At 37.8% G+C, this 27008-nt stretch overlaps 2 long non-coding RNA genes across 2 annotated transcripts in view; both read right to left on the reverse strand.

Annotated features, from left to right (window-relative positions):
• The window catches only part of LOC145681621 (uncharacterized), a 297402-nt gene that overhangs the window by 118958 nt on the left and 151436 nt on the right, over positions 1-27008 (reverse strand). The window lies entirely within an intron of this gene.
• LOC145681619 (uncharacterized) lies at positions 1378-26359 on the reverse strand. The gene is made up of 3 exons (XR_014130837.1): positions 26220-26359; positions 10191-11054; positions 1378-1765 (listed from the first exon to the last, which is right to left on the reverse strand). It is a non-coding gene; the product is annotated as an uncharacterized LOC145681619 (long non-coding RNA).

Genomic DNA, 27008 nt, shown 5'->3' on the forward strand with positions numbered 1-27008 from the left:
CTGTTGCAATAAACATGCTATACCATTCCTTTATGCTCTTAACATATGGTGCCTGCTGTCCATACTCTGTCCTGGATGTTTTTTGAACTATAATGGGATATTTTGTTTCATAATACCACAACACATATTTTTTTTTTTTTGGTTTCTGCTGCGCTGATGCCATTTTTAAATAAATGACTGTCGCACTGCGGTCAGCTGCAGTAGATGGCAGCTCAGACTGTGACGAAATCTTGAAGTATCTTACAAGCAAGAATGTTATAAGATAGAGGATGTGCCCATACCACAAAATCGTGAAGTCATACGTCACAGTTTCGCCACACCTACTCTGTCCGCTCTGCGCCACTAAAATCGCAATGTTTCGAGCCAACTATCATGGTGGAAACGAGAGTAGCCAATCAGACGTGTCGGCTCAGGCTATGCTCGGTTATTTTTTTTTGGCTTCATTGAGTTCATATGATGAAGATACGTATGGGCAGATCCTCTATTTTATAACATCCTTGCTTGCAAGTGACGTTTTCAGACCGCATGCTTCTATTGTTCTTAGTTTTCTTGATATTAATATTTGTTATCAGGGAGAGACTTTATGTCCACCCTGTATAATATTCGATAGATGAAATTTACCTAATTTTAATCAAACTAGGGTAATAGTACACCTTGACGAGTTAGTGCGGATAGAAAACATTATGGAGTGCAGAGTTTTACTTCCCGAATTAGAAAGGGTCCATCAAAATTGGAGATTACACTTACGTAAATTTTCGCAAAAATAAATAAATAAATAAATAAATAACTATAATTGAAGACTCGCTGTAGAAAACAATGTAAGTGTCACCTTGCAATTGTTTCACTTATTTTACTTTTTTAATAGTTAGATATTCATACTTGGTTATATGCTTGGTTCTAGTCCTAAGCAATAGTATTTTCTATTTTTTGACGCTTGGGCACAATTTACTATCTTTTGTCTCGACTGTTACTGTAACCTTTGTGTTTGGCACTTACATTGTTTACTACAGCGAGTCTTCAATTGTTGTTTAGAGCAAAACTACCTTACCAGATCGTAACAAAATTTTGACACGACGATAACTCTACAAGGTTGTAGTAAGCACATGGGATAATATTACGGGTGCAGATCTTTGATTCTCGAGCTATGTGCTTTCATATCTGGCTTTGTGTTTATAATAAAGATTTTATTTTTAAAAAAAATATGAAGGATGATTTTCTTTTCGCAGTAGACAAATTTTACTAGTTATACTATATATTATTCTATATATAATTCCGTTGTATTATTCATGAAACTAAAAACAAGCATATATATATATACGTACACCTTTATTTGCCTACACTCTACCTTGCTAGAACATAAGACAAATGAAAGGCTTTACAATGCAGTTAAAATTCCAGATGTTTTAGGCTACATTTTCCTGCAGTCTATTTTCCTCCAATCTGATTTTCCTCCAGTCTATTTTCCTCCAATCTGTTTTTCCTCCAGTCTATTTTCTTCCAATCTGAGTTTCCTCCAGTCTATTTTCCTCCAATCTGATTTTCCTCCAGTCTATTTTCCTCCAATCTGATTTTCCTCCAGTCTATTTTCCTCCAATCTGATTTTCTTCCAGTCTATTTTCCTCCAATCTGATTTTCTTCCAGTCTATTTTCCTCCAATCTGATTTTCCTCCAGTCTGATTTTTCCTCTAGTCTGATTTTTCCTCCAGTCTGATTTTCCTTCAGTCTATTTTCCTCCTGCTACAACACCCAATCCACGACATGATTCCTGAAAGAATCGGAATATTAAAACTATTTACTATTGTGTGCGTCTTTATAGTTGATACCTAAATAGATACTGGTCAAGTTTAGAAACATCACATTTTGCGAAATTTGCAGATAAAATTCAATATTCTGCATGGAAAGACGTGTGTATAAAGAACAAATTTGTGCAAACGACAGAATTAAATAATATATAGCTATGTGCTACACGACAATTAAAATTAGTAACTGCATATGAAAGTTGACAGTTAACTATTTTTTGCCTGAGGTGCCTATCTGCACAATGTGGAATATATATATATATATATATATATATATATATATATATATATATATATATATATATAGGGTGTTTCAAAACAACACCGACAACGCTTGGGAGGTGATTCCTGATACCAAGATAAGACGAAGAGAATAGGCCAATCTGGATGTACGAATGCTTCATTTCGGAGTTATAGGCCGTCGAAAACATGAAAAAAGAAGTTTAAAGGACCATAACTTGAAAACTATAGAACCTATTGTAGTCGGGTCAAGACTTCACTTAAGAACTAGCCCTATCCAAAAATACATATTTCAGAATCCTGCGGGAGTTTCATAATTTTTATAGAGGTAGTTGGTGAGTACTTCAAATTGTATACCCTTATCCAAACACCCTCTACAAAAATCGTTCCTTGAGTACCTCAGGATTCAGAAACATGGATTTTCGTATAGGGCACATATTAGTTCTTAAATGAAGTCTTGACCCAACTACGATAGATCCCATAGTTTTGCAGCTATGGACCTTTGAAGTTCATTTGTTCATGTTTCCGACAGCCTATAACTCTGAAAGGAAGCATTTGTGTATCCAGGTTGGTCTATACTTTTTGTCTTATCTTGGTGTCAGGAATCACGTCCCAAACGTTGTTACAAATACTGCAGGAACTCATATCACAGCAAGAAGAATCCATGGGTTTTCACTATCCTTGTTACGCGTATTATGTTCACTGTCGATAATGCACTTGCTTCCTTCGGACGCACCTCCACGTGAGGTCACCAGCTTCACTCACCACTTAGCATTTCAATGTTTATAGCACATGTCTGGACGCTGTTTTTACCTGAACGCTGTTTTTACATGCTAATCACAGAAAGATTGTAATTTTCCAACAATCACTTCTAGAGAACTCCTTGAACTTCATTTATACTCAGTCAGATATTGTCATATCGTTCAGCGCAAAGTGTTTGTAGTTCAACAAGAAGAATATTAGTGAAAGAACTACAATTCTTCAACAATTATTTCAAATGGTGTATCTAAACTTGACCAATATGACTAAATATTCTACTTGTACTCTCATGTCCAAAATGATTGTCGCATATCTATACAGAGGCGTCATTTAGGGGGCAGGGAGGGGCATTTACCCCCCCTGAGTTTGAGATTTATATAGATTTTATCAATGCAATAGTAGTAAGTCAGTGAAAAACGCGAAATTTTACTTAGATCAAGGGGTCTTGCCCCCCCAAGTCAAATCTGAAATGACGCTACTATATCTGTAAGTGTCTTCTTGTAAGAATATAATTTGATAATGATTTTGTAAGGTACTTTTAATACTGATACTATCTGTATAATTGGGAAATGTATATTTGTGGTAAATTTCATAGGAAAAGAATTATAAATACGAAATTAGAATGAGTAAAACAAAATGTAGCGAAATGGACAAGAAAGTTTTATTTTCGTTTTATTGTTCTTATTTACTGCTCTTATGACATGAAATTTACCACATACATCTCTTTGCCGATTATACATATACTAAATTATAAGAAATATTTGCGAATTCATTATTACATTATATTCCTATAACATATTTATAGACATGCGACAATAATTTTGGACATGAGTGCACATTCAGTATCTAGATATTCACTAATATACTGTGTGTTTTTATCGCTTGAGGTCGAGAGCGAGGCACATTATCTGGAAGTGCTGCAGGAATTGGCCCAGGGAGTAATTCCGCAAAAGATCGATTAGATAAAACGCCTTTCTTATAGAAATAATAATGATAATAATAACAATAATAGTTAATGAATTAATAAATGTAAACATTTCTGTTCATTCCTTCCCATTCAATTGGCAGTTAACCCACACACTGTATAATGCTTGCACTAGCATTATGTTGGAGATTAATATACACAGCACACTTTCATTCAGCAGAACAGTAATAACACTTGAATCACTGAGAAGCATAATACAGGTACACCTCACACTGCGAACTTCGACCAGAGACCAGTAACGGAGACTTCGAAGCAGAGGCGGATCCATTACAACCTCTGGGGGAGGCGGTGGGTTGTAATACTGCTACTTATAGCTACTTTTAAGAGCTCCAAACTCTGGGATGGGTTTTATATATATATAAAATAAGAAAGTTTCCTCTTCTGGGGGGATCGATTTCCCCCTAGATCCGCCCCTGCTTCGATCATTTTCATGCGTTGCACTTGGTAATAACCATGCTGCTTTTTTACCATCAACGGAATGTAATTAACAATTTTGATTTTCATTCTCTTAATTACAAAGAATTTTAATTATATTAATTATCATTAAGAACACTTATGTATTCCAATTGGGTTCCAAGAGGAGATATTATTTTAAAATGGCACTAAATTAAGGAAAACAGAAATGCTAAACACCTTTTACGAGTACTCGAATCAATTGTATTATCATGAGATGAAAAGTCGCGTACAACCAAAATCAATTATCAATAAATAGTGGTATAGATGGAAAGTTCCGTCGGCTACCGCAAGATGGCACCATGGGTATTAACAAAAACATACCTAGTTGCCATTGAGATGTGTATTGAGCACACGGAGCTTACATTAGTAAACCAAGGACCAACGGGGTGATAATTTCCCCCCACTTAGGAACTTTTGCCACTATATTAGAAACGTTCCTTAGGGTCCTTAGAATCAAAAAGTAATTATTGGTCGACATATAAGTGCAACACCTGGGTCCTGGGGCCGTTAACCCTTTAGTACCCGTGTATATTAACAGACATGGATAGGATCTCTTTAAATGACCGTAGATCAGACCGTTATTGCAACACTGGAACAAGTTATATCTCGATCGACTTGTAAGGGTGTATGATTTTAGTTTACGTAATGAACGAGACATTTCTGCGTACAAAGGGAAAATATTTGCGATATATTTCAGTAACTTTCCCTTAAAAATGTCCCTTCTCGCTATTCTTTTAGTTATTACGTAGCAACACTGCAAACTAGGTGAATAATAAAATGTATTTGTTGTCCTATTTTATGTTCAACTTAAACTGAAAATTTCGTCTAGATCCTTCAAGTAGCAGCAGGGGAAATATTTATTGTATAGTCTTCACAGGGTTCATAATAATTGATTTTCATGGAAGTGCGAGTATGTGTCAATGTTCCGTTTTACTTTTCTATAAAAAAACAAGTGGTACAAATTATTCTAGTTGATTTTCTCATTCGTTATATTATGACAGATACCCAGTACCGAGAAATCATCCAAGAAGGTTGTATGGTTTGTTGGTCCATGGTATAATAGAAAATATTTCAAAGCAATAATTTTACTGTTGTGCGGTTACATTATGTTCTTTTGAAAACACTTGTTGTTCTGCTATTCTACAATGAATACAACTTCCAAACAAGTCTGCTGATATTTGAAGTTATCAAACAACTCTCGAAGTTATTGCATAGGGATTGTATTCTTGTTACATGTGCACACAGATAATCGCACTTAATATAGTATGTAATATGTAATTTTTTTATTGCCGTAATATTAAACAATTCGTTATATTCTTTATGTTATTGTCTGTCTGTAAGTTGATAATAGTAGCACATTCGCCATGAGATCCACGTGTTCTCAGTTAGTCTGGAGAAGAACGGCAAACAAAAACAACGCAGTTAGATATTCGACAATTGCAACAAGAAAAGGGATTGCTGTTGTGAAAAATCGAAAATTCTGTGTAACTGCGCATGAAACGAAACTGACATGAGGACGAGAAATTTCATCGAAGAAAGCTTCCATAAAACCTTTCAGGTCAGAGCACTGCAGCAAGAGAGTGACACTGCAAACCTGCAGCGCTTAACATCAATTTGCATCCAAATTAATACAGAATACGACACAAACGAACACGGTCTATCGCTGGGGCTGCCAAAGTTTTACAAAGTTACCACAGTTGCTAAGTCAGTCTGCTGAATCATGTGTGGCGAAAAATTGTACATTCTTAGTGGATAATTCACCATATTTGGAGCGTAATGCTATAGGATAGTATGTAGCAGACATCCCGTTTAACGAGGAGCAGTGCGTATTTAGCCAGAAATAGAGCTAATGGGGATCACGAAAAAAGAAAAAGGATGCTTCATGGGGAACTCGTCACTAGAATAGCTGAACATGCCATTAAAGGAACACCTATTTGATAGGAAGATGAATAACTCTTGTTACATATTTAAGAAATGGATGACAGATGACATGACATGGAGAGCGCACATTCTGAGTTATGCTAAATTGGGTGAGGTTAAAAATGTGATGCAGCCTTCACCCTCAGGAAACTTGAAGAGGCTATCAGTGTACTCCCAAATTTTATATGAAAGTGCTCAGAAAGCGATGAAGAGGCTATACTTTCGTGAAAATCATGTTCGCGGTTTTCAGGAATTGAAGGAGCCGTGTACACATAAGCTCGTGATGTACTGTATATGATTTTCCTCATTTGTTGACAACCATGGAATTACAGAGCTTCACCATGTTTTCCTCATTGACGAGGCGTGTACAGTCAAAACACTCGAATTTGGTCAACTAAAAAAGTCCACATGTGTTAGGCGAAATTCTCTTACACTCTAAGAAAACTGGAGTTTGGTGTGCCAAAAGCATGTCGTTGTGTAGTGGCTCCATTTTCTTTGAAACTGCAGTGAACATTGTTGTGTACCAAGATATCACTACACAGTTCATTGCGATTCTTGATGAGGATGAATGAGATTGCTGATTCCCATCACATGCCACACATCTAACGACACAATGCATTTCTTGTGCGAGGTTTTTGGCGAGCGTATCATCTCTAGAGGATTACAGCTCCCACGTTCACCCGATATGACGTTTCCTGATTTTTTTTCTGTAAGGTTATCTTAAAGGTAAAGTCTAGACCAACAAATCATACACACTGGAGAAACTGAAGATGAACAGAAATAATATTAACATCAGTGTACACGTTCTCCGCAAAGTGGAATCAAACATGGTAAAAAGAGTTTGTGCTTGCATTACTAAACGGGACAGTCATTTAGAGCACATACTATGAAAATATATTGCTGCCAAAATATATAATATGTCAGATAGTATTACTTAATGCCGTCTGGATTTTATTATTATTTTGATGTACACGACTTTTGGATTACCCATGATGCCAGGCTGACAGAAAACTACCATACCACTTGCTGATTGATGCTTCCAAGCCACGCTGTAGTGGCCTCGAGAGGGAAAAGCATATAGTGATACAATAGTTTCTCTTGAAAAGTAAAAAAAAAAATATTTGTTCTATACAATGAATATTGTTTGTATATATAAAGCATGTTTATAAATGACTGACGCGGCTTTAAAAATTAATAATAAATCTATTTACTACGTTATATGGGCAAACCTTGCAGCATAAGCAGCTGCAACTCTCTAAGTTTCTGATACATTAATCACAATCCTTCAATATGTGCACCCTTGTTAAAACATCTACACGGTAATCAAATTATTCCCATACGCGGTGTAGATCGTCCGCAGTGATGGTCTGCAGTGCATGTGTTATCCAATCCCAAACTTACTTAAGGGGCACGCGTATTGCCGGTACATAAACTCTGTCTTTAACAAACCCCGAAAGAAAGAAATCGCATTGTGTTAAATCCGTCAAACGGGTGGATAGAGGAGAAGATTGTTGTCTTCTGTTGCAGCACGTCCAATCAGCGATGGTGAAGAACACAATTAAGAAGCTCTCGTACATTCCTGTGAAAATGGGGCGGAGCACAGTCCAGTTGCAAAATGTAATAATCATAATTGATGTTCAGTTGAAGTAACAACTAGATTTCCAACTTATCTAGAAATGGGTTACTGGTCATAGTTTCTTGTTAGAAGAAAAACATGGGCCGTGCACTTTCTCGCAGGACACAGCACAAAAGATGTTCACTTTTGGACAGTCACGCTGATGCTTCGTGTCTGTGGTTTCACATTTCCCCAAAGACAGACATTGTGTTTGTTCACCTTGCTACTTACATGGAAACTGGGTTTATCGCAGAAGATAAGTCTTTCTATAAAACCATCTTCCTCCATTTTCAACTCTCTTTCTTCACAAAAGTAACGCCCTTTCACTTAATTTGCAGGTGTAAGGACCTGCACTAATTGCACTTTGTACAGTTTAAAACACAGCCGCTTACGTAGCACCTTCCGCACCGTATTATTTGACATGATTAATTCCCTGCTTGTTTTAATTCGCTGAAACGCCTCGCGCATTTTTCAACATTTGCATCAGAACAGGAGGTCGATCAGAACTTTTGCCTTTATACAAGCATCCAGTTTCCATGAACTGTCAGTACCATCTATTTATGTTATTCTTGTGTGGTGGGTCTTTCCTAAATCGAACACAAAACTCACGCTGCACTCTAACCACAGATCTGTACACTTCAAAACGAAGCACACAGAAAATCTTTTCGCATTGCGATGCTATCTCTGAAACTGACGCTGCGGCCCCGTAGTAAGGGTGACAAACTAACCCGCATGACAAACAAACATCAGGTAGTGCATGAAAAACTTTGAAAGTTGCCACTGCTTATGATTAAGGTTTCATCCATGTAAGGTAATAAATAGATTTATTATTAATTGTTAAAATCGCGCCATTCATTTATAAACATGCTGTGAATATAAGGTATATCTGGAAAGTAGTTTCATACATTTTATTATGAAGTGACTGTACGTTGCAGCGCGCTCTATCCATCGGGATCGATGGAGGTTCAAGTCAACTACTGATTGGTTGCTCAGTTGTCTCCCAGCTCTAAGAGATGAGGGACAGACGATTTCGTAAACAACTGTTTCGTTTCCTGTACAAGTTGCGATGCAGCGCTCACTGCAACAAAGATAGCTCCCTGGCCAAATCTAACGTGGCAACCCTGTCCAAGGCATTCTACAATCCCGACTTGGTTACCACAGATTTCTCTTTGTTTTCCCGTTTGAAATCCCCTTCAAAGGACATCGTTACAGAATAATTGACGACGTGAAAGCAGCTTGTGAAATGGGCTATAAAAGCACTTCCTGAACAGGCCTTCTAGCATGTCTTCGCAGACCAAAAATTCCTCTAAAAAAGATGTATAGACGCAGCAGGACAACATTTTAAAGATTTCTAATGTGCATGTATTATTATTATTATTATTATTATTATTATTATTATTATTATTATTATTATTATTATTATTATTATTATTATTATTATGTAAATAAATGTTTCTTTCATACTCGTAGAGTTGGTGACATTAGTTTCCGGGCAGACTCTCCTATGTAGGATGAACCAAAAGTCACAAAGAGGTTATAACTGTGAATAACTGTTTTATTTATCATTAGTTCCCATTATGGGCATCACAGATACGGGTCCTATGTAGCACATGATAGACAAAAGTCAACACTTCAGCTTGTGAGTGCCTCACTCCGCTGATTATTTTCTTTAAGGCTATCCGAAGGACAAAGCACGCGAATAAACGACAAAAAACAGAGGGGGTGTTGCCCCCATTTTTTGAAGTAACCCCTTAATGTATATAGTTTAATTTAGAAATGTAAAGCTTTTGTATTGGTTCGTAGAAAAAATGGTGCCATATAATATTTGCCGTTGCATGAGAACGTATTGGTTATTTGTCATTGCGTGCAGTTAAGAAAGCTACAGGAATTGCGTTTTAACACCAATTCAGCGAAATCAATATTGCAATTGCGTATTTCTTTAAATATCGTAGTATATGCTTGTACTATTTACTGTCTTTCATTTTCTAAGAGTAATAACATACATTTAATGGCATGTGTGGCATTAAAAATATAAGTTGTTCATTAATCCCTTAGGTTCAATATAACTTCTACGAAACAAGCCTCATTATTCAGTGCAAGGAGAAAATACCTAGGAAAAATTTAGGAAGAAATGTAGGTGCCATACTCTCAGGTATATCCTATCCCTGGAATAAGCAACTTCCCCCCCCTTTTTTTTTTTTTTTTTGAATTTAGGTTACATATCATATCATATACTATTACATCTATAGAATTGCAACTTCTTAAAAGTTCAGAGTTTGTCGCCAGAGCTACTGTTTCTATTGTAGAAAGAATTTGACAAGCGCCTCCAACGCATCACCTGCAGACGCCAGCTTTACATTAATCGGACATTACTTTTGGTGCTGAAAAGAACAATTAACTATAAACAAACACTTACCTTGCCATATTCCTGTTTCCAAACTAGCTTCTCTTAATGGGCATATTGAGAGGGCGATACGTGTTGACGTAATAAAGAGTCATCAAAGAACTATTTCCACAGTAACTGACCAGATTTCGAGCGCTACCACCTCTACAGTGACTATGAAAGCCATGATTTCTTGTTGACACAAAGTCCATTCAAATCAAATAAAACAGTTCTAACGGCAACGTATGCTGCACTTGGTTGTGGCCAAAGTTAATCGCTGACATGAGTTGTCAGAGAGATAAAGCTGGCCTATCAAACACACAAGCAACTATGAAGAGAAGATTACATTATACATAGTCACGCAATTGTTTGTCTTGATCAGAAGTAAAATAAGTACATGAATAACAATCTGGCAGAAACATCCCTCAGAAGTTGCGTATTGTGCAGATCTTCAAGGATTAAAATTCGCACAATTTAACTTTTACTCAACTCTAAGCTTGCTTAAAATACGATCCTGCTATCATAGTTTCTGTTTTCACAAGAGTGTCCTGCTAGATTACTAGAAGCAATCATACATACAGATGACACATGTGCAAATCATTCTAAACACTTTTTTTTTAACTGACTGCTCCAAATTAATTGGTTTATTTCAATTAAGAAGTATTTTTCCAGAAGTCACGAAAGATGTTCACTTCCAAAACGATGCACTTGTTTTTTTCTAAATATAAGTATTTATAATTGATGGTTATCGTATATTTTCAGCGGTATAGTTGTGTAACAAATGTGGCCCACAGTCCAACTACCCGTAAATATCATAGCCAAGCATGATGAGATTTGAGGATATGGTCCACTGATTGTTGATATGGTGTTGTTAATTTAATACACAATTAACACTTCCTGGAAAGAAACATAATATAACAGATTTTTTTAATATACGTAACAATGCAAGAAGTTATGGCTAAGTCATTTTTGATTTAAGAATACATACGAAATCCATAATTTGTCCATAATAACATTTAAATATTTAATCCAATTAACTGTGACTTCCAAACGTCAAATATAAACTGTTTAACAACTACTCGACACTACTTCGATTGTAACTGTATTGTACTTCAGCTACTTTTAAAAAATATAAAAACAGTGGGGATACATGTAGAGTATATTCAAAAATGTCGCATTAATCCTGAGATGTAGAAGCATCTTTTACAATAGTTCTCAATATTTTTGAACATAACTGTATAATCATCAGTAAAAGCTCTGCTGGTTCAGTAAATTTACTTACGTAGCCTATATAGCCTATCGAGATTTAAGAGTGTACTGTTGGTCATATGGGGAAAGCGATGACAAGTTGAGCTTTAAAAACAAATGGAGAACAGATCGAACTTCTATTATACTGCCGATTGATGTTGCTAACTCACGCAGTAAGAAAAAGGATCCATCACCGTGGCAATTATTAAATAATAATAATAATAATAATAATAGGCCTAATAAAACTGAACTACCTAAGGTTGTTATTCCCTATTTGAAAAATCAGCCCACGGACCATTCGCTAAAATTTTTACTGCCTTTTTATTCATAGAGTCCCCTCATGGATGAGTGGTTCAGGAAAGAGAGAGAGAGAGACTGTGGGACAGAGAAGATAAATCATAACTTTTCTGCTCTCTTTTCGCTTTTGATAAAATCCTTTGCTTTGATTGAAATAGGAAAGAAAAAAGAAAAGGAGATGGAAAGAAGTTCTACTTTCTAGAAATCAAAACGATTTAATTCAATTCTTTCAACGCATACTTTTATTCTTATTTTAGCTAGCTTTTTTCGTACTTGAAATCAGTGGAAGTGACAACACTAATGAGCTAATGAGTGTAGATTGACACTACAGTGAAATTTCTCGCCAGTTGGCAATGCTACTTTTGAGCAGACAGTTTTAGTCGAGTTAAAATGCACCAGCAACGTCCTGGCAACCGTTACACTTATCATGTCTTCCCCCTTCGAGTTTCAAAAACAAATACTAGCCTGTAAAATCGAATTAAATACTTTATAAGGAAAAGAGAAGCTACGAAAGTGATTTTTGTATCGTTTCTAAATATATTAACCATTTTTAACGATAAACTACAGTAGTGAAATCTGTTCTGTATAAGGGGGTAAATATACAGTAGTAATAGCCCAAAAGTCTCCACAGTACAGACCAAACCCTGGACAGCCTATAGAACCTTATCTTAGAAACACTGAGAAACATCAGAGCTAGTCGTCTCTTTTCATGCAGGATAGACCCTGTATATATATATATATATATATATATATACAAAGAGGAGGGAAAAGTAGGTGTGTTAGGATTGTAAATCTTAATCATAATCATGTTAATTTATATCTTTGTACGGGTTCAAACCCTGCTCCCGCCAAGTGAACTTTGTGGTGGACAAACACCGTGTGCGTGGGTTTTCTCGGGGTTCTCCCGTTTCCTCCCACTTTCTTCATTCCACCATTTCATTCATTACTCATCATCACCGTCTCCTTTAGCCTAACCGGCATAATCGTGGGACGTAAAACTCAAAAATTTCATTTCATTTCATTTATATCTTTGTAAATGCTATTGAACTGGAGTTTGAGTCATCTGAACAGGACATGGCATTACATGAGACAAACTCAATCTCACGATCTGTGACCATATTACTACATCTCCAAAGTAAATCTTAAACCATATACGAACAGACGTCAGTTGTGTATAGTAAGAAACGTTCATCATATCATACTCTCAGACAATAGAAGAGAGAATTCAAATGTGGCTGCACAGGTCTACAGGATAACCCAAGATAAGAAATTATTAATTCCGTAGCTAGATAAATGAACATTGGTAAAGAGTCAGTGTATGATATACTGCATAGTATCTTATAAATGAGTAACATGCCTGCGAAGTGGATATTGTTCCAAAAACAGGAAAGTATGGAATATGCATAAGCCATTTTCTATCAATACCGAAAAAAATGAAGAGAAAATATTAACATAAGTAAGTAACTATGGAAACCCGGCCATATCTATCTGAGGCTAAACAAAGCATCTTCACCCACTCCCAAGGAGACATTCAGCTAGCTCATGGTGTCTATGTTTTAGGAACACGACGGTATGATACAGACTGGTAACTTACAATAAACGTTTAGGAACAAGAGAATACTACAACAACTTGCTACAAAAGTTACGTAATTCTGTAACAAAAAAACGTAAGTTAGCTATCAAAAGATGTACCTTAGCTGGCTGATGACGCACCATGCTGCAGAAAGTCACTCTTATTCTCAGTTGTCGTTACATCCAGGCTATTCATTCAACCTATAACCTTCCGACTTCTACCACTTTCCACATTCGAAGGACATTTACGGTACAAATGGTAAGGACATTACAGAAGGGAAGAAGTAGTAATGTTCACGAAGCTAATTTTAAAGAATTGTCCCATTGAGGACACTCTGAGAACTCTGTGGCCACAGGAAGCGGATATGTGAAGAATGAAGAGCCAGAGTGTGAAATTTTTCATACCACTAATACACGCAGATCATAATCAGGGGTGAACTTCCTGCACTTCCTATATTGTTACTTCATTACACGAGAACGAGGCATGCAACGAAACACTTCACCTACATTAATTAACTGGGTTTTTTACATACAAATGGTTGCCAAAATAACGGAAATTTGACTTCAACTCGAAACCAGTTGATAGCATGCAGTTAGCAATACGTAAGGTAAATGAGGAGGTAATAGTGACGATGTGAGAAGCGCCTGGCCGTTGATCGTGGTGTTAAGTGATCGTTTGAAGTACGCCAGTCGGAGTAGTATGGAAGTGTGTGTGGAAGCAGGCAGACAGTATTAATTATATATATAGTGCGTCCCACTAGCTTTCGAACCCGAAAAAAGCGCTATAATTTCCGAACAAATATACATAGGAAAATGAAATTCACAATACACATACCTTGTTTCATGCTGAATATATGACCGTCACAGCAGGTGCTAAAAGTGTCCTTCCTGGACGTCAAGATATGTTTGTACACGGCGTTCCATATTGTGAAAAGTCCGATGTAGAGTCTCCGGTGTGATCTCATGAATCGCATTCCCAATGTTGTTTCGCAACTCTTGCAGTGATCGTGGGTTGTTTCTGTAGACACAACCTTTAAGAAAACCCCATAAGAAGAAATCAGGTGGTGCCAAATTCGGCGATCTTGGCAGCCACAATCCTTTGGAGATTATCCTGTCACCAAAAAAGGACTCGATTTCTGCCATGGCGACGTTGAAAGTATGGCATGTTGCTCCGTCTTGTTGGAAATAACCGCGACCCAGTTCTTGATCGTCCAGCTGATTCACAAATTCACTGAAGATGTGTAAGTAAACTTGTGTTTACTGTACCTTCAAACAAGATGAGTCCAATGATACACTGTCGGGAAATTGCACACCAAACTCCCTCCTTCAAGAGATAAAGTGGAATCTCATGGTCCACATGCGGATTTTCGGCGGCCCAAACCCGAGTATTCTGCGAGTTCACATAACCGGAGAGATGGAACCAAGCTTCATCTGTGAACTAAGTATAGTCTAGGATTCCTGGATTGTCATGCAACAAAGCTTGCAACCAACGACAATACATCATGCGCTTTTCCCAATCTGTAGTCTTCAACTCCTGGACGACTGTAACGCGATATGGAAACAGCTTGGCTCTTTTGGCGGCTCTTTGCACAGTTGACTTTGACATCCCTACCTCTTGTGATAATCGACGCAGGCTCTTCTTAGGGAACTGCAAAAGACGCCGCACATTCTGTACTGTCTCCTCGGACATCCGTGGACGCGCGCCTCCATGTCCCGTAAGCAACGTTCCTGTTGTTTCGAACTTGTTCACCAAATGATGTATTGATGATTTCGATGTCCTTTACGGCATCCAAATTAACGGCAAAATTCACGTTGAACGGTCTGATACGATCCCGATATCCAATATTTTTTAACAATGAACACGCGTTCCTGTACGGTGTACAGAACCATCCTCGCGATGCAGCGACTCGAGTCACATTAACGCACGCGCACCACGTCAAGCAGAACTTGCCCTGGCGCCACCTATCCTCTTTGTTTTGACGTGTGCGCTTCTGTTCAACCCTTTCTCGTGTTTAGCATGAAACAGCATACGTGTATTGTGAATTTCATTTTCTTATGTACATTTGTTCGGAAATTATAACGTTTATTTCAGGTTCGAAAGCTAGTGGGATGCACTATATATATATATATATATATATATATATATATATATATATATATATATATATTATATTTGGTCTAGGAATTAATTCGTGCGGGTGGACAAGAGATGGCGCAACGAACGGAGCGTCCCACAGTTCCGTGTATCCACACATGTGTTGCAAACCCCTGTCATCGCGTATCGTTCGTAGTATAGGGCAGTGGATTAAAGCGTCAACAACACCAGTTTGTAGTTAAGTGAACATGGCGCAATTTGTGCCTGATAAAGTGTTTTTGCGGGGTGTCCTGCTGCATTACTTTAACATGCAGAAAAGTGCGACTGAAAGTCATCGTATTTTGGTGGAAGTGTATGGTGACCATGCTCTAGCTGAGCGAACGTGTCAGAAGTGGTTTGCACGGTTTAGAAGTGGTGATTTCGGCTTGGCAGACCAAGAGCGAGCTGGACAGCCAAAAAAAATTCAAGACGAAGAATTGACAGCATTGCTCGAGCAGGATTCGTGTCAAACGCAGGAACAACTTGCAGCAGCATTAGGCGTTGATCAAACAACAGTCTCCAAACGCTTGAAAGCCATGGGAATGATTCAAAAGATGTCACATTGGGTTCCACATGAATTGAAAGACAGAGACGTTGAAAGACGAAAAACCATTTGCGAATTGCTGCTTCAACGACAGAGCAGAAAGGGGTTTCTGCATCGAATTATTACGGGTGATGAGAAGTGGATCCATTACGAGAACCCTAAACGAAAAAAGGCCTGGGTGAAACCAGGTGAACCAGGTCCATCACAACCAAAGCGAGATATTCACTGTGCAAAGGTTATGCTGTGCATATGGTGGGATATGAAAGGTGTGGTGTACTATGAGCTGCTGCAACCGGGTGAAACTATGAATGGAGAACGTTATCGACGACAATTAATGCGTTTGAAGCAAGCTCTGGCCAGAACACGACCAGAATGGGAGAACAGACATGATAAACTTATTGTTCAACATGATAACGCTCGCCCACATGTCGCAAAACCGGTCAAAGCTATTTAGAAAATGTCGGATGGGAAGTTTTACCCCACCCGCCGTATTCACCAGACGTTGCTCCTTCGGACTACTACTTGTTTGATTGCATGAACAACGATTTGATTGGACAGCGGTTTACTTCTTCAGAAGATATCGAAACATGGGTTTCTGACTGGATCGCTTCCAAGGATGAGAACTTCTTTCGCCACGGAATCCGTACATTGCCTGACAGATCGGCGAAAGTGGTGGCTAGCGATGGACAATATTTTTCTTAAGGTATTTATGTATTTTGTGTTTGTACTACAGCTTCAATGTGTACGTACCAACCGCACGAATTAATTCCTAGACCAAATATATATATATATATATATATATTGCATAGCATAAACAAAAGTGTTTAAGGTAGGCAAGATATTAGTTTTGTTAGGAAAGTGTAGACATGTGGGTTAATGTAGTGACAATAGCTTATTGATATGCTAACGTTTAAAACGCCAAGAATACCATACTTTGAAAAGTGCTTACGATGGTTTCGTAAGGTCCATTGTTACTCGTTGAAACAGTAACTACGAGCATTACATAACGCTTCCACGGAGCGACAATTTTGAGCAGAGAAAGATGTATATTGACCGTCGTAAACATATTTCAAAGAATAGCGTTTTTAGCTTTTCTTGATGCCAGCATATCTATAATTTATTGATAACTACAAAATATGGAAAACTACTTTCTCTTTCAAATTTTTGTCACTGCATTGACCCTCTATGTCTACACTTTCCAAACAAAACTAATATCTTGCCTCACCTTACACACCTTTGTTTATACTATGCAATATCTAAATCAGATTGTCCTTTTTGTTTTCAATTTTAATAATTATGATTTGACATATCATCTGCAGTGCCTCTCAAATCTCGATTCAACTGTCGTCAATTTCTATGCTTTAGGCAGAAGTACATTTCATGCAAAGTGGTAAAGTTCTCACACCATCCTAACAAAAGTCCGGGGTGTTCAGAAACTTTTGAGCGGTATTGTATAACACACATACACACACACACACACACACACACACACACACACACATATATATATATATATATATATATATACAGGATCAGGAATTTAAAACTGTTTTTGAAAATATCTGGAAAACTACAAGTCAGATTGTAAAAAAGTTATAACAAAAGTTGTTTGTCTCGAAGGGGACATCCAATGATACCAGAATCGATTCCTTCCCCCACCCGCCGGGACCGTGACAGGGGTCAATTTTGAAATCTTAAGTAGGAAGACACATTTATATTGCATATTCTGATTCTTCGTCAAAAATACGTAACTTTTGTATTGAACATTTCTTCGTCGCATGGTAGATGACGCTGTAAGCGACAAAAATCAAACTGGCTTACGAACACTTGAAAAATGAGGCATTTAAAACTCTTTTTGGGAATATCTAGAAACTACAAATCGAATTTTAAAAATGTTACAACAAAAGTTGTTCGTCTCAAAGGGGGGTATGCAATGATACCACACTCGACCTTCTGCCCCACCCCACCCCACCCCCGGGCGGCGTGAGGGGAGTCAACTTTGAAATCTTAAATAGGAACCCTTTTTTATTGCATATTCTGATTCTTCGTCAAAATACGTAACTTTTGTATTGAACACTTTTTCGTTGTGTGATAGATGGCGCTATAATCGACAAAAATCAAAATGGCTTACCAAATCGACAAAAATCAAAATGTCTTACCAACATTTGAGAAACGAGTCATTTGAAACTGTTTTTATAAATATCCTCAAAACTACAAATCGGATTTTAAAAGAGTTATAACAAAAGTTGTTCCTCTCGAAGGGGAACATACAATGATACCATACTCGACCCCCTTCATCCAACCCCTGGGGCGGTAGAGGGTCAACTTTGAAATCTTAAATAGGAACCCACATTTTTCATTGCATATTCTGATTCTTCGTCAAAAAATTTGTAAGTTTTGTATTGAACATTTTTTCGTTGCGTGATAGCGCTATAATAGACAAAAATCAAAATGGCTTACCAAGATTTGAAAAATGAGGCATTTAAAACTTTTTGGGGGAATATCTGGAAAACTACAAATCGTGTTTTTAAAAAGTTGTAACAAAAGTTGTTCGTCTTAAAGTGAGACATCAAATGATGTCACACTCGACCTCTGCCCCCACCCCGGGGGCGGAAGAGGTCAACTTTGAAATCTTAAACCCCTATTTTTTATTGCAAGCTCTGATTATCCGTGAAAAAGTACGTAACTTTTGTATTGAACATTTTTTCATTGTGTGATGGATGGCACTGAAATCGGCAAAAACAGAAACGGTTAGAAACACTTTCCGAAGAAATACACATGAGATTAGGAAAACTAATACTTTAAATGTCTTCTTTCAATGTCATACTATCAAATGACATCATAGTTGATCCCCCATTACCATTCCCGGAGGTTAGAAAGGCAGTTATTCTAAAATCTGTAATGAGAAACCCAGTGGCGAATCTAGCCCAGGGCTAGGGGAGCTAGGCCCCCCAGTTTTTTGAGTGACAAAATAATTTAAGCTACTATTTATATGTTTTTTAAAGTTTATAATAAACTCATGATATACCTATCATAGTCTGAGTCTGGCTGGCCGCCTGTCTCGACTCGTCTCGAGAGCATGTTGTCTCGACTCGAAAGTATGTTTTTGTCGCGACTCGTATCTCGATTCGCCAGTTTCTGTCTCGACTCGACTCTAATTCGAGACGAGACGTCTCGAAATTCAAGCCGAGACAAAATATACGAGTTAAAATATACGCACACATCAGCCAGAACATTATGATTATTTACCTATTTTCAGTATATGTCTACCTTTGGCACGGATAACAACAGCGACGGGTCTTGGTATGGACGCAATGACCCTTGGTAGGTCGCTGGAGAGAGCTGGCACCACATGTGCACATACAGGTTACCTAATCTCCGTAAATTCCGAGGAGGGGGACGATGCGCTCTGACGTCACGTTCAATCACATCTCAGATGTGTTCCATTCGGTTCAGATCGGACGAGTTGGGGGACCAGCTCATCACTTGGAACTCGCCACTGTGTTCCTCGAACCACTCCATCACGCTCCTGGCCTGGTGACATGGCCTGCCAATTGCTCATTCAGAGAATTTATGAATTTCACTTTATCGCAATAGTTTTATACAAACTAGATATAGGCTAAGAATAGTAGTTTTATACAAACTAGATAATCAAATATTATTATTATATTTGAAGTACAATCAAATATAATGACACTAATTATTAGATTTAATTAACTGAATTGAGTGAAAATTAAATCTTGATCTCGAAAGATTAAATATTAAATTTATGCGTTCTGTACCTTTTTAAAGAAATAAATACTGGAATTGGCTTCAAGGCTGTTTCTGAGAGAATACTTTGTTCAAAATAATATTAAAAACTATATAAAGATTTTTGAGATTTTTACGAGCAGCCTCGACTCGACTAGTGTCTCGACTCGAAAATTCGAGTCGAAACATACGTTTGTCTCGACTCGTCTCGACTTGAATTCGAGTCGAGTCGAGTCGATATTCGAGACATGTCTCGACTCGTGCGTATCATTATTATCAACGTATTAAACTCTAGTTTTATCGTTCCCCAGGAACAACGACGTGGACGTAGTAATAAATTGTTCCCTTCGAGATGCTTTTTAAATGTGATTTCCCTTGCCTTTCGCCATCGGGGTGCTTATTTTAGGAGTTTCCCCTTGCTTCTGACAGGGTTACATATACAGCGAGAGTCTAACCACAGACTGCGACGTATGTTCGGGGTCCTTGCTTCATAGGCGATCATTTGAATGACAAAGGATGTATCACAGAAAATAGTCACCATTTCGAACATGTTATTATCATTAGCCTCAGCGTAGCGTGGGTTCCCGTCACCATGACATGGCGCGTCCTCAGGTTGCGGATCAAGGAGAAGATCTCCAGATATAGAGGTTAGGTGCGAATATACTGAATAAGCAGTCGCGGACAGCCCACTAGGAGTGGTCCTCCAGTTTGGGGGTTTGGGTAAGGCTAACAACCTCATCCTGTAAAAAAAAAAAAAAACACTTGTTCAGAAATATTCACAAAAGCCTCGGACAAGGACTGATAACTTGGCACGATCTCAGCAAAGGAAAATAGACATGAGATTTGGAACATGGAATAACAGGAGTCTTTATAGGGCAGGTGCGTTAAAATCCGTAACGAATGAGCTAGAGAAATACAGGATGGACGTAGTAGAAGTTCAAAAAGTTAGGTGGGAAGGAAATGGATCTGTGAATTCCGGACATTTTACGTTCTTTTACGGAGAAGGAAATGAAAATCACCAGTTAGGAACAGGGTTTTGCGTTCATAAACGTATATTATCACCAATTAAACGGGTGGAATTTGTTACTGAAAGACTTTCTTTTATTACTCTTAACGGTCGGTTGTGTGATATTATTGTTTTAAATGTACATGCCCCAACTGAAGATAAGGATGACGATATAAAAGACAGTTTTTTCGAAGAAGTGGAACGGATATTAGACCAACTCCCGCGATACCATATGAAAATTCTATTAGGGGATTTCAATGCGAAGGTAGGACGAGAGAATATTTTCAAACCGATTATAGGGAACGAAAGTCTGCACAAGGAAAGTAATGACAACGGTGTTAGACTCTTGAACTTTGCAACATCCAAAAGCCTAATTGTGAAGAGTACAAAATTCCCACATCGCGACGTTCATAAATACACTTGGACATCACCAGACGGAAAAAAACATATTCAAATTGATCACGTTTTAGTAGATAGAAGAAGGCAATCTAGCATAATTGATGTCCGGTCGTTTAGAGGGGCTGATTGTGACACTGATCGCTACCTGGTAGCAGCGATAATACGAGAGAGGTTATCGTTGAATAAAGGTAATATTCATTGTCCGGAAACGGAGAGATTCAATTTAAAGAAATTATAATAGAGCCAGGCACGAGAGAAATACCAGATTGAAGTTTCGAATAGATTCTCGGCTTTAGAAGATTCGGAGTGCACTAGTGTTGAGGATACCTGGATTGAAATTAGAGATAGCATTAAAATTTCAGCAAAAGAAAAATTGGGACACGCGGAAATACGTAGGAAGAAACCATGGTTCGACCAGGAACGCATTAAACTAGCAGGGAAGAGAAAACACGCAAAATTACGCTGGTTACAAAATTAGAATGAAATAACTACACAAAATTTCGCAGATATCAGGTGGGAAACTTCCAAAACGCGATTTTCTGAAAGCTAAAATTAAGGAACTTGAGAATAATAGAAAAATAAAAACATCCGTGACATGTATAAGGGGATCAGCGAATTTAAGAAAGGCTATCAACCTCGTGCTTATATATTAAAGAAATCTGACGATACGGTTCTCACTAATACGGATAGCACCTTAAACAGATGGAAAGATTTCTTTGACGATTTGCTTAACACGCAACCAAAAACTAGTGTACGTGGAGAAAAGAACATACACACCACAGAACCGTATATTCCAGAACCGAACCGAATAGAAGTAGAAACCGCTTTAAAGAAATTAAAGAAGCACAAGTCTCCGGGTGTAGATGAAATTCTGGCTGAGATAATTTTAGCTGGAGGCGAAAAATTGTGGAACAAGATACACAAACTCATTCTCCTTATCTGGAACAAGGAAGAATTGTCACAAGTGTGGAAAGAATCAATCATTGTTCCAATTCACAAGAAAGGCGACAAAACTGACTGTTGGATATGTGTGAGTGTCACAAAGTGCTTACAAATGGAATACATACTGTTACGTAGTTAATGAGTTTATAGCATGTGATAAGAAACAGATAGATTGATGATCCAGACAAGATTACTATGATTACAAATGTTAAATAAGAAGATTTAAGATTTAGATTGTGATCCAAGTAAGATAGGTAGATTATGGAATACGAATAATTTAATGAACCAAGGATAAAGTAAAGGTACAGATTAAGAATAAACAGGTTGAACAAAGTAATTGTGTTATTAGATATTAACACTGACTGTAATAATTATCGAGGCATTTCTCTTCTGTCAACATCCTATAAAATCCTTTCAAATATTCTATTAGCAAGACTGACTCCATACGCAGATTAAACTATTGGAGATTATCAGTGCGGGTTTAGACGAAATCGATCAACTATCGACCAAATATTTACCATTCGCCAAATACTCGAAAAGAAGTGGGAATACAATGCCCCGGTACATCAACTATTTATTTATTTTAGAAAGGCGTACGACTCGGTTAGGAGAGAAGCATTATACAACATTCTTACAGAATTTGGAATACCGAAAAAGCTAATTAGATTAATTAAGATATGTTTAAATGAATCCCAAAGTAAAGTCCGGGTAGGAAAATTTTTGTCCACGAGCTTTCACGTCGAAAATGGCCTGAAACAAGGAGATGCGTTGTCGCCATTATTATTTAACTTCGTTCTGAAATACGCTATAAGGAAAATCAAAGATAGCAACAAGGGCCTAGAATTGAACGGTATTCACCAGGTTAAAGCATATGCTGATGACGTAAATTTAATAGGGAATGATAGCAGAACAATAGAAAGAAATGCAGAGATCTTATTAAACGCTTGCAGGGACATGGGTTTAAAGTAAATGAAGATAAAACTAAATACATGGAGGTGCGTTGGGATCGGAATACAGTAAACTATGGATGCGTTAAAATATTAAATAATACTTTTGATAAAGTGGATAGTTTCAAATACCTAGGATCAATATTAACAGAGGAGAATCATATTCACGGAGAAATTAAATGTCGACTAAAAGCAGGGAATTCGTGTTACTATTAGGTTCAAAATCTCTTGTCGTCGCGACTTCTGTCGAGAAATTTGAAGCTTAAAATATACAAAACGGTAATCATGCCTGTTGTTCTGTATGGCTGCGAAACATGGTTACTTACTCTGAGGGAAGAACATAGACTGAAAGTATTTGAGAACAAGATCCTGAAACGAATATTCGGACCCAAGAGGAATGGGAATGGGGAATGGCGGAAACTTCACAACGAGGAACTACACACTTTATATGGTTTACCCAATATTGTTAGGGTCGTCAAGTCTAGGAGGCTTAGGTGGGTGGGTCATGTAGCTAGAATGCAAGAAAGTAGAAACGCTTTCAAAGTCTTGACTGGCAGACCAATCGGAAAACGACCATTAGGAAGACCTAGTCACAGATGGGAGTACAATATTAAAATGGATCTCGCAGAGATTGGAATACAAAGTAGAAACTGGATCCAATTGGCTAAGAATAGAAGTCAGTGGAGAGCTTTTGTGAACGCGGCATTGAACCTTCGGGTTCCATAGGCCATAGTGTTAGTTATTATAATTTGTCAACGGTGTTTAGGGATGGGCACGAGCAAGTTCGAGCGAAGTTTCTTTGAAGCTCGACTCGACTCTCGAGACGAGTCGACCCAAAACAAGCCAAATCCTGTGTGTACTCTTTCAAGTACTCTCTTCAAGTATCCCACTTAGAGAGTATAATTATTATTAATGATACTACTACTACTACACATTATTATTATTATTATTATTATTATTATTATTATTATTATTATTATTATTATTAATAATAATAGTAATAATAATAATAATAATAATAATAATAATAATACTTAACAACATCGTGTATAAATATGAAAGATAGGCGGTTTGTATCTCAATACTAGAAACTACCGGTAGTTGTCTGCTGACCTCGGTAGTCGTGAAGCCAAAGAGGCAAGAACATCTTTCAGAAGGTTCTGGGTTTAAGTTCCAGAGGAGGAAGTAGATATTCCGGCTTAAGCCAAAAATTGTTAAAAGTTATAGGGCACCGGCCAAACATGTTCAAACTCCTCGGACGGGGTTTTGGTTTATCAACGGCTAGAGCAGCACATTCACTAATGAGCCGAACCGAAAACTGAGCCGAGCCAACAGCTCTCAAAACCGAGCCGGCTCGAGCCATCGGCTCAGTTGAGCCGTGCCTAAGGTCGTTATAAAAATCCCTTGTTGTCTTGTTATCGAGTTGAGACTAGATGCGACCAGCGTCCCCTCACGTGGGCAACACAAAAAGTATTCCACATTACTGCTTACATTTCTCATGACTTTCGCTTTGTAGTCTAATTAGGCCATTATTCAAAACGAGCTGAACGAGCGAACCGTTTATCAAACTCGACTTCAAAAACATTGACTCGACTCAGAACTCGTAGCTCGACTTGTGAGAAATAGGGTTCCTATTTAAGATTTCAAACTTAATCCCCCTCCCGCTCCAAGAGTGGAACAGGGGTCGAGTATGGCATCATTGGATGTCCCCCTTTATAATGAACAACTTTTGTTATAACTTTTTTAAAATCCGATTTGTAGTTTTCTAGATATTACCAAAAACTGTTTTAAATGCCTCATATTTCAGGTGTTTGTATGCCATTTTGATTTTTGTCGCTTACGGCGCCATTTATCACGCAACGGAAAAAATGTTCAAAATATAAAAGTTGCGTATTTTTTCACAGACAATCAGAGCGTACAATAAAAAATGTGGATTTCTATTTAAGATTTCAAAGTTGACTCCCTTCACGCCCCCCAGGGGTGGGGGCAGGGGGTCGAGTGTGTTATCATTGGATGTCCCCTTTGAGACGAACAACTTTTGTAACAAAATAACTTCCAGATATTTTCAAAAACAGTTTTACATTCCACACCCTATATATATAAGATCATTACAAAAATTAGTTGTCATTATATCTACAGTATTGTCCCTTGATACATCAAAACTCGTTTCCTGGTACGACCACCGTCCAAATCATAAATATATATTTAAATGATCCTTTTTTTGGACCTATAATCTCATGTTTTAGGTACCCTCAGAATTGGAATAAAAACTTGAATTTCGGAATACTTGTACGTTTTCCTTAGCCTACCTAAGTAAACCAGTAAAAATTTTAAAAAATCAACTTTAGAGTGGTTTTATAGGGAACTGAAAAATATTCCCTATGTTATTTATGTTATTTAAATAGGTAATATTTTACACCCCAAAATTATTGGACACTTCCAAATAGATCTACAATGATTAAATTTGCCATGGTTGTAGCTTTTAGAACTAAAACACAGGAAAACTGCTAAAAGTGAATATTTTTAGTTTTTAAAGAGGCTAGAGGGTGATGAAGAAATTGTCATGTTGTTTAAATAGGCGTTTACTTGGGATTCAAAATCTTATCTTTTAGATAGTTAAAATACGCAAAGAAACTTGAAATATGGTAGAATTGTAGGTTTAAGAGGTGCAAGGCCGTAGGCCGAGTAAACGCGGTAGTCAATGGACAAAGCCCCCAGCTGGGCAAAATTCAGGATATGTTAACAGCAAATGCACAAAATTTACTCTTGACGCAAAGGCTGATTCACAAGAGACGGGGCCATAGGCCGAACAAACGCGGGAGACTGGGACGAAGCCCACAGCTAGCCAATGTCTAGTTACTACTATAGAGTTGCAATTTGTTAGAAGTTCTGGGGGGCGCGGTGGCTCAGTGGTAGAGCGTTCACCTCTGGTGCTAGGGGTCCCGGGTTCGATCCCAGCCCCCGCCAAGTGAACTTTGTGGTGGACAAACACCGTGCTCGTGGGTTTTCTCGGGGTACTCCCGTTTCCTCCCACTTTCTTCATTCCACCATTTCACTCATCTCTCATCATCACCGTCTCCTTTAGCCTAACCGGCATAACCGTGGGACGTAAAAGTCAAAGATTTCATTTCATTTTTTTTTAGAAGTTCTGAGTTTGTCGCCAGAGCTGTTGTTTCTATATTGCTACAAAGACTTTAACATTAAACTATAAACTAACACTTACCTTGCCATATTCTTATTTCCAAACTAGCTTCTCTTAATGGGCATATTAAGAGGGCGATACGTCTTGGTATGCGGAAGAGACATCAAAGAACTATTTCCACAGTAACGGCCCAGCCTTCGAGCACTACCACCTCCACGAAAACCGATTCCTTATTGGCGCCAAGTTCATTCACATCAACTAGAACAGTTCCAACGGCTACTTATGCTGCACTTGGTTGTGGCCAAAGTTACTGTAATCGCTGACTTGAGTTGTCAGAGAGTTGAAGCTGGCCCATGAAATACACAAGCAACTATGAAGAGAAGAATGTATGATACATCGTCACTGAATTGTTTGTCTTGGACACAAGTAAGAGAGGTACATGAACAACAATCAGGAAGAAACACTCCTGAGAAGTTGCATATTATACAGATCTTCAAGGATTAAAATTCGCACAATTGAACTTTTACTCAACTTTAAGCTTGGTTAAATTACGCTTCTACTATCATAGTTTCTGTTCTCACAATGAACTGTTAGGTTCTAGAAGCAATAAACGCATATAGATGACCAGTGGCGTATTTACGATTTTGTTTCGGGAGGGGCTTTTGCTCTTTCGGGGGGGGGGCTTTGCCTGAAAATGTGAAAATTCTGCAAGATATTTACTATACTTTACTATAGTAAGTAAGATTTAGCCCGGAAGCCCCCCCCCCCCCTAAATACGCCACTGCAGATGACACAAATGCACATTATTCTAAACATTTTTTTAACTGACTGCTTCAAATTGGTTTATTGCAATTAAGAAATATTTTTCCA

This window comes from Thermobia domestica, chromosome 3, assembly GCF_964235325.1.
Source record: "Thermobia domestica chromosome 3, izTheDome1.hap1.1, whole genome shotgun sequence".
NCBI lineage: Eukaryota > Metazoa > Arthropoda > Insecta > Zygentoma > Lepismatidae > Thermobia > Thermobia domestica.